The sequence below is a fragment of the Hydra vulgaris genome, chromosome 02, assembly GCF_038396675.1.
Source record: "Hydra vulgaris chromosome 02, alternate assembly HydraT2T_AEP".
NCBI lineage: Eukaryota > Metazoa > Cnidaria > Hydrozoa > Anthoathecata > Hydridae > Hydra > Hydra vulgaris.
Window position 1 is genome coordinate 40797943 of NC_088921.1, and position 9918 is coordinate 40807860.

General features: G+C 25.8%; 1 long non-coding RNA gene across 2 annotated transcripts; it reads right to left on the reverse strand.

The window, feature by feature from the left end:
• Positions 1-233: 233 nt before the first annotated feature.
• Positions 234-7696, reverse strand: LOC136076942 (uncharacterized). 2 transcript variants are annotated; one of them, XR_010636707.1, is made up of 3 exons: positions 7268-7696; positions 889-4042; positions 234-416 (listed from the first exon to the last, which is right to left on the reverse strand). It is a non-coding gene; the product is annotated as an uncharacterized LOC136076942 (long non-coding RNA). The 2 variants fall into 2 exon arrangements; XR_010636706.1 differs by lacking the exon at positions 7268-7696 and having other exon boundaries at positions 889-4717.
• Between the last annotated feature and the right edge of the window lie 2222 nt (positions 7697-9918).

The following is a 9918-nucleotide window of genomic DNA, read 5'->3' on the forward strand; positions in this document are numbered from 1 at the left end:
CTTCTATGATAATTTTTAAAATTCTTTTAATTTAAAAATTACTTAAATAGTAATTTAAAATTAATCATCGAAGCTTTCAGAGAGGCTTGACTTAATCTGGTATTTGCTACTTTATCCCATTTGGTATTCAAAATGTGTAGCATTTTTGACCTTTTACATGTTATGTTTTCCACCTATAACCTGTAGGATTTACCTTAAACTATTATGACGAAATTTTATAAAATTAAAAAACGTGTTGCAAAATGAATTTATTTTAAAATAAATGCTATTAATCAATACATCCAAAATGAATATTAAAAATATTATTTTTTCTTTTGCGATTTACGCGCCGTTTTTTGTCGATTGAATTAATTAAATCGCTTCGGCTTGTATAATACCAAGGTTTTTAGTATCTTCTAACTTTCTTCAAACATTTTCTAAAAAAAAATGAATAAATACAAATATATATAAATATATATATATATATATATATATATATATATATATATATATATGTATATATATATATATATATATATATATATATATATATATATATATATATATATATATATATATATATATATATATATATATATATATATATATATATATATAGATATATATATAGATATATATGTATGTATATATATATATATATATATATATATATATATATATATATATATATATATATATATATTCTTATATATATATATATATATAGAGAGAGACAGACAGAGAGAGAGAGACAGACAGACAGAGAGAGAGACAGAGAGAGAGAGACAGACAGAGAGAGCAATTTTAATAAGGATCCTTATTAGTCGAGCAATTTTAATTATTAACCAGGTTAAAGTCATTAATGACTACAATATTTCACAAATAATTATTTCCTAATTTATTACTTACAATGACTAACGTATTATGGGTAATTGAACACATATTATGCGTAATGAGCTTGAACCCATGAGGAGAATCCTGAAAAAAAGTGATCAATTAGGATAAGTAGTTAAACAAAAAAACAAAAACAAAAATGTAAAAACCTACTTTTTCAATGATGTAGACGTTGGATGCAAAAGTATCTTTACTTTTTCGTCACACACACGGCCTTCTATGATAACAGGCCTTGACATCGCGCAAAATGCCGTAAAAACTGAAGGCCGATTAAACTTTCACTTTTACTTATATTGATATATTTTTATATTAGGTAGGTTGTAATGGCAGTCTATGTTTTCTAATAATAATCTCTAGTAAAGACGGAAAATTAAAAAGAAAACCAAAAAATTGTTAAAAGATAATCGTATTTTTCGTATTTCAAATTTCATTAAGAATATTTATGTAATATTAAATAGTATCAATAACAAGCAGAACTATAACAAAGTATATATCTATATATTAGAAAGATAACTGTATTTTCAGTTTTTTTTGCTAAAAATGGTAACAATAAAAATCACCAACAATAAAAAACACCAACAAAAGTTGATTCAAGCAAAAAAAAAGTTTTATCAATATATCTCAACAGGGTAAATATTTAAAAATCCAAACATATTGAGAGACATATAGGCTAATGAGAAAATAAAAAACATAACAAGTAAATAGCATAATAAATTACAAAACTAATTTTCACATAAATTATGATAGCTTTAGTATTTTGGGAGTGGTAATTAGTGAGTAATTCTTTAGAAGAATATTAGAATAAACTTCCATATTTATAATAATAATTGGTAGAATCATCGTAAATTTTTATTTTGCTTTTTTGCACAAAGCCAGCTATGTAAACTATAGCCACTAATGTAGATTTATTTAATGAGCTTTCAAGATCATGTATATTATCCGGAAGTTCTTTTTCATCAGTAGAAATATCTCTAAAACATATGTCACAAGTATGACCATCGATACCATCAACAGGAATGTCAAGTTGTAATATCAATTTAGTATGTCGAATATAAATTTTTTCAATTACAGATTTAGCGTTTATAAAGTAAGTACCTCCAGATCCCTGTCAAAGCTTAGAAAAAACTTTTTTAAGTGGATCTGTTGAAAACCAACCTAATAAGACATACTTTGCTCCATTACTCAACAAAGTTTCTACAATAAAGCCATAACATGAATGCACTATTGCATTGCTAGTATCTAGCGTAAGCTGTTTTCCACACTTACCTGTAGGTTTCATAAAATTTGACAGTTCAGCAATATCTTGTAGCAGTTGTAACTGTTGATCACCAACTGAGTGGATTTCTCCGCATAATTCATTTCTAAACCGAATGCCAGCACCAGGTGCTTTGACATTAACAACATTCGAAAAAAAATTATTTTTTTAATAAATACAGCAGTACCTTCAAATGCTTTATTTTCAATCTCTGGATGCGTTCTTAATGCAGCTACTGTTTCTTCGCAAAAAACAGACAAACAAAACTTTACAGATTGTCTCTCTATTGGTTTTGGATAAACTGATTTAGCTGTAAGTTTAGAGAGTTTAAAAAGACTATTGCACTCAGTTTTATATAAAGTTTCTAAATAATTCCACTTGGCCAAAGCCAGTTATTTATTGTTCAGAAATTGAAGTTCGTCAGTCTTTTCTGTCAACCAATTGTTTTGTATAGATTTTAAGAGATGCACATAATCATACAATAAATATATACCTGATGTTGTTAACCATGGTTTACTATCAACTGTTTTAAACATTCCAAAAAATCTTTGATTTACACGGTTACCATCAGTAATTATTACCAGTGTCTTACTATTTTCAATATTATTTATCGTATCAACAATTTGTTGACATTGAGCAAACTGAAATTCAGAGGAACAATTTGCAACAGGTTGAGCTCTACATATAAATTATGGACCTCCAAAAAGACATTTAATCATAAATGATAAAATTGTTTTAGCTAACTTTTCAGGGTATTTTACTGCTTGACCAAACAAAGCACCTCTTTGGTTAAGTAATGAAGCTTTGACATAGATCTCATCAATTAGTATTATGGAAGTTCTTTTCAATGGATTTAAATTCATAAAAATACTATTTATGAAACTTAGGTCCTCCATTGAGCTTATTTTTGAAGTCAATCGTGTTAAAGTCCTTATACTTGGCCACTTGTAGTCAATACACAAACAATCATATAAACTTCGTCGCATAGCAAAATACTCATATGCTCTACATATAATATCTGAAGTATATAAAAATTCACCAACATTAACTTTTCTCATAGCATTAAGGTGTTCGAATAAATAATGGAACACCAAGTTTGTACATTTTTGATTGTATGTGTAAACTTTTTTTATTAAGCTGGAAAACAATAACATCGTTATTATCACTTAACAAAGATTGAATATCAACAAATATAAGTTCATCCTCTTTTAGAAAATCATTTAACTCATCTGGTAAAATGCTTCGAAAACCGCTTGAAGTTACAGTTTTTCTTACTTTACTTGCTGGTGTGGTTAAACAACTAGGCGGAATATTTTTAAAAACAGATGGTGGGTTTAAAGGTCGTTGCTTACCATACTTGCTTTCAAAAGGTGCTTCATTTGGCCAATGAAGTTGACATACTGCTGTATAGTCTGTAACAATAAAACCAGTTCTTGGGATAGCTTCACTACATCTTTTTCTCTCCTCTAGATTCTTCGGGAATTTATAAATTGATATTTTTGTTGTAGTTGAGTATTGATATTTTTGTTGTAGTTGTAATTGATATTGTAGTTGTATAAATTGATATTTTTGTTGTAGTTGAGATAGTTCGACTTGCAAAGAGATACACAGCATTTTAAAGGCATTTTAATTATTAAAAAAACTTACTGTTAGTTTGACAATATTATTACCTTACAATGTAACGCCTTGAACCTTACAACGTTATCGTCTTGAAGTTGCGCTATCTAATTTATAAACCAATCAAATTTTAAAGATTTATTAAAAAAGCGTGAACACAAACTTTCGTCTTATGATAAAAGATGAAAATGTAAACACAGTATTTGGAATTGGCCTTCAGTTTAACAACTTTGTTGCGCGATGTCAAGGCCTGTTATTATAGAAGGCCATGGTCACACATAATACAATATTCTGAAACTAATAAACAAACATCTAAATTTCTATAAGTAAATTAATTCTTTGATCATTGCCTCCATATCCTATCTTATTTTCATATCATAATCTATTATGGCATTATTTATATAACATATCACAACAATATTATTAAACTTGTGATGTTCAAATATCATATGAACATTCTCTAACATGTTCATATGATATTTGAATATAGTTCTTGAGAATATTATCTGCAAACAATTGACTGATGCAAGTTCAAATGTTGTCAAAAACCAAGCATGCATGCATGGGACACTGCAGTGTCCCACAAAGAAATGCTGGTTTGAAAGTCAAATTTTCTTTATTAAAAAAAATATTAAAATAGGGGGGAGATAAATATTAAAATAGGGAGGTTTCTGTAACTTTTTTTAGGCTCCAAAACTTTTAACTTTATATATAATAAGGTTCATAAAACTTAAGGGACTTACGAACTACATTGAGGAACAAAAACAGGATATTTACAGAAACTTTTCAATTTTTAATCTGGAGTACCACAGTGTAATTGGGAAAAAAGTCTCTGGGCCCAGTATTCAAAGTAATATGATCTAAAGTAATATATAAATTAAATAAAATGCTTTAAAATGCATGCAGTTATACATATAACTCCTGATAGTTAACTATATGTATAACTAGTTATACATAAAATTTATTATATAAACTTATTTTTTAAGTTTATGCTTGAACAAATTAGTACCAATTAATTCAAATTCAAGATTTAGTTCAAGTTCAAGTTCTTATCTGTTCATTGTTTTTCACTATTTTATATTTATTTGTTCAAATTTGTTAACTAGTACTAATTCTAACTACAGTAAGAATATTTATCATTGCTGAACGTGATTTTATTAGTAACTTAATTTTACTTTCAACATATTTTGACAACACCCTTTACATTTTAAATGAAGACGACTTTACTTTTCTATTGATGTTAAATTTATTACATTTCAATAACTCAGATTGAATTTTAACTGAATTATTGTAAGCTTTGTAAGGGTTTGCTGTATATAAAAAGGTGTTATAAATAAAGTAAAAATAATATATATATATATATATATATATATATATATATATATATATATATATATATATATATATATATATATATATATATATATATATATATATATATATATATATATATATATATATAAGTATTTAGGCTATGGGATCATCCATAAATGATGCCAGTAGATAGAGGGGCAGTGTGAGTTTAACAATAATTGACAATGGGGAGGGGATGTTGAGACCAAGATAATGTCAATTAAAAAATTGAATTAAAAAAAAAAGTAACATATTTTATTTTTAAAAAAAGTAAAACAATTTATGCTAGCTTTGAGCAGGTTTTAGAGGTATTTACACCAACAATGTGGTCTAAAAACTTCTTGCTTTTGTTGCTTAAAACTGTAGAGGATCATAGGAAAAACAATTTAAATTCAGAAATTAGCTTGCTTATCTGAAAGAACAATTTGTGTTTTTTTTTTTTACTTTTAGTACTGTTGAGAATAAATCTATAATTGAACAAGAAAAAATTTGATGGTATATGCATTTTTTATATATTATATTAACAATTCAGATATACCATCATAATATGATAACAATAACTGACATCATTTTCAATAGAAATGGCAAAAAATTGACTGAGTTTGATTAAGGGTGAAGGTGTTCAATAAACGGGTCATCATCTGACATCATTATGCATAGATGACCCTATGATTTAGGTAAAATAAGTAATCAATTTGCCATATTTCTCTTAAGAAAGTGTAAGAAAAAAGCATTGTTATGCTGAGAACCTACCTATTGAGCAAGCTTTGACCACCTATTTTATAAATTTGAGAGACAGAAGTGGAAGTGCGAATCGCAAAAGAACAAATAACAATGCTCTAAATTGATTTTAACTTTGTAGACTAACATTAATATAGTATTTAGAAATAATAAATGAAGTTTAGATGATTTTTATAATTTGTATTTATTTTCATTAATTATCAGTTGTCAGTCTCTATTTTATAAAATGAATTAAAAAACCATTTATTTATAGTATAATAATAATACATAAATACTAGTTTCCTAATGCTATTATCATCACAATGTTAATGGTATTCGTTTTAAAGTGAAATTTTGTATCATTTTATTGTTTTAATGTTATATATATATATATATATATATATATAATATATATATATATATATATATATATATATATATATATATTATATTTATATATATATTATTTTTACTTTATTTACAACACCATTTGATATACAACAAACCCCTACAAAGCTTACAATAATTCAGTTAAGATTCAATCTGAGTTATTGAAACGTAATAAATTTAACATCATTAGAAAAGTAAAGCTGTCGTCATTTAAAATATAAAGGGTGTTGTCAAAATATGTTGAAAATAAAATTAAGTTACTAATAAAATCACGTTCAACAATGATAAACATTCTTACTGTAGTAAAAAATAGTACTAACTGCTAAATTTGAACAAATAAATATAAAATTAACAAAAACAATGGATAAATAAGAACTTTAACTTGAACTTTAACTAAATCTTGAATTTGAGTTGATTGGTACTAATTTGTTTAAGCATAACCTTAAAAAATAAGTTTTTATAACAAATTATATGTATAACTAGTTATACATATAGTTAACTATCAGGAGTTATATGTATAACTATATGCATTTTAAGGCATATAGTTATACATATAACTTTAATAAAATTTTATTTTATTTAAACAATACTTTGGATCATATTACTTTGAAAACTGGACCCAGAGGCTTTATTCCCAATAACACTGGTACTCCAAATTAAAAATTGAAAAGTTTCTGTAAATATCCTGTTTTTGTTCCTCAATGTAGTTCGTAAGTCCCTTAAGTCTTAAGGACCTTATTATATCTAAAGTTAAAAGTTTTGGAGCATAAAAAAAGTTACAGAAACCCATCTCCATCCTATTTTTTTCTTTTTTTTTATAAAAAAAATTGGGAATTCTTTGACTTTCAAATCTGCATTTCTTTGAGGGACACTGCAGTGTCCCATGCATGCAAGATTGGTTTTTGACAACATTTCAACTTGCATCAGTTGATTGTTTGCAAATAATTTACTCAAAATCTAAATTCAAATAACTATTATATTATCCTAATAATACGTCTATTTGCACAAATCTTAATCTTATTTCTATAAAGAAAGATAAACATTATTGGTGGTACTTACATACTTGCTTGCCATTCTCTATATTAATATAAAATATTTTCACACAATATAAACGTAACGCAATGCAATGTCGATTTAAAAATTTTTATTTAGTTTTTTTTTTAAAGTTTTTTTTTAGTTTCCAGCTTTCAAATTAATTCCCATGCAAATCCCAGATGAAACCCACGTGGGATTTCCCATGTGTGTAAATACCATATGGTTCCCACATGTAACCCATGTGGGATTACCCACATGGGTTTAAGGTGACAAATTTCCATACGGATACCACATGGGAAAAACCGTCCCACGTAAATCCCATCAATCCCACACGGAACCCACGCGTAACCCATGTGGGACGCGGTTTTATTTTTCACTGGGTATGATGGCATACTCCTAGGATGGGGCTGGTTAGGATCAAGGGTAACTTGATGATTTTATTTAACCTTAGAGTGTTCCCTAAAAAAAGCCAGAAATTACTTGGAACCAATATAATTTACCATTTCATGCTACACAGCAGCATTGTAAAGTTTCGCGCATGCGCATAGGATATACTGCGTTTTATGTATTTTTTGGACCAAAAAAAAACTTTTAGAGCATTGCTTTCTTTTTACTTTACTTAAAAATAAGTTTTTTTTATAAAAAAAAAAGGTTTTCCCAACTCGTCAATATTGCAACACACCCAACTTGTCAGTATGCCATCATGGGAGGAAGTCATCATTTTCATTAAAAAAAGCTGTGTCTACCTTGTTTAAAAGATAAAATTAAAGTAAGTATTACATTAAATGCATGCAAATTCCCTTTCTGCACAGTTAATAATAAAATCACAGTCTTAATTAAATGAAGGGAATAAAACTACAACAGCGCATCCAAAATCGATTTTTGTTAATTATAAAAACAATATTTGTGCACAAGGGACGTATTTTCACTAAAACTAATATAAAGTCATCTAGGTCTGATCACTTTTTCACCAAAACCAATTTTTATAGAAATATGACCGGTATGCCATCATAGGCGCCTTTCCCCTATATTTAAAAAACGAAATAATGGGATTTAAAGGAGAAAAGCCGTAAAGTTTCAAAAAAATATCTCGTATAAAAACAATTTGCAAAATAACAAAAACACAAAACACAAAAATTCATAAAAGAACAAAAACAATTTATATTAGAACAAAAACATTTTATAATAAAGCAAAACATTTTTCAAAAAAACAAACACACTTTACAAAAGAACAAAACATTTTACAAAAGAACAAAGACATTTTATGATAAAACAAAAAGATTTTGCAAAAAACAAACAAACAAACTTTACCAAAGAACAAAACATTTTACAAAGGAACAAAAACATTTTGCAAAAAGACAAAAACATTTTGCAAAAGAACAAAATCATTTTACAAAAGAACAAAAACACTTTACAAAAGAAGAAATTAAAATATTTAAAAAATCAATTAACAACATTAACTATTTAACTACCTCAAACTTGATGTTTTAACATTATATGATTCGAAGTTTACATAAGTTAGATGCTTGCATACACTTTCGTTCACATTTTCTTATAAGTCTTGTGAAAACTAGCAAAGTTTTTTTACATTTATGTTGTAGCAAAATGAAAAAGTGCGATATTAAAAAGAAGATAGAAAAAAAACTATCCACAAAGGCATTCAGATTAAAACTTTCAGTTTCAATGACAAAAATTCTTTTAAATTTAAAGCTATTAATATCATTTTTGCATATTTCAGAAGAAATAAAATAAAAAGTTAATTTATATGTAATTTTTTGTTTAGTTAACAAAACAAAATATAGGTATTGTTTAGTTTTACTTTTAAAATAACTTTGAATTAAAACGTACTTTATTATTTACATCTTAATGATTTTTAGTAAATTCCATAATTACACGTATCCCATAATTTCATGTTTTCTCCTAGTTTATATTTATATATAAAATAACAAACCGTTAATAAAAAAACTATAAATAACAAACAAAATAAAAAGTTATTGCATCTTTTCAAACTTTATTATTCAATAATAATCCATTATTTATTATTTATATATAATTTTTGTTGTTTTATGTTATTACAATAAGGAGACGCCAAAATTAGATTAAAAAAAGGCTAAGTAACAGTTTAAGAAATACTCATAATATGAAGCAGAATTGTAATTATATTTCTGCATAACTTTATTTTTTTTTTATCATTAATTTTTTTTTTTTTTTCAAGCTTATTCTAAATATGAAAAATGAAAAAAAAAAATTTTTTTAAATATTTTTTAATGTTTATTTATTTATTAGAGAACTTTTTGTTGAATTTTTTTATATTTCTATTTATAGTGCATTTTCTATATTTCTATTTTTAGTGTATTTGTATATTTGTTATTCTTTTATTTTAAGACTTTAGTGTTTTTATTATTTGTTTGTTTTTTTGTTTGTTTCTATTATGTGGCTTTATTGACAAGCTGAAAATTAAAATCAAGAAAATAATTAAAAAAAAATACTGTGTATTGTTAGCAATCACACTCTCGAAAAAAATTGTGTATTGTTAGAACATACTAAACTCTAGAAAGATCATTTAGAACTTCTTAACCCCTAAAATATTTTGAGCTCTGTTAAAACAGAATTATAAAACTTTTTTTTTGTTGTTGTTGACTTATTTTTTTGCTTATTTTCTTTTCAACCAGTTT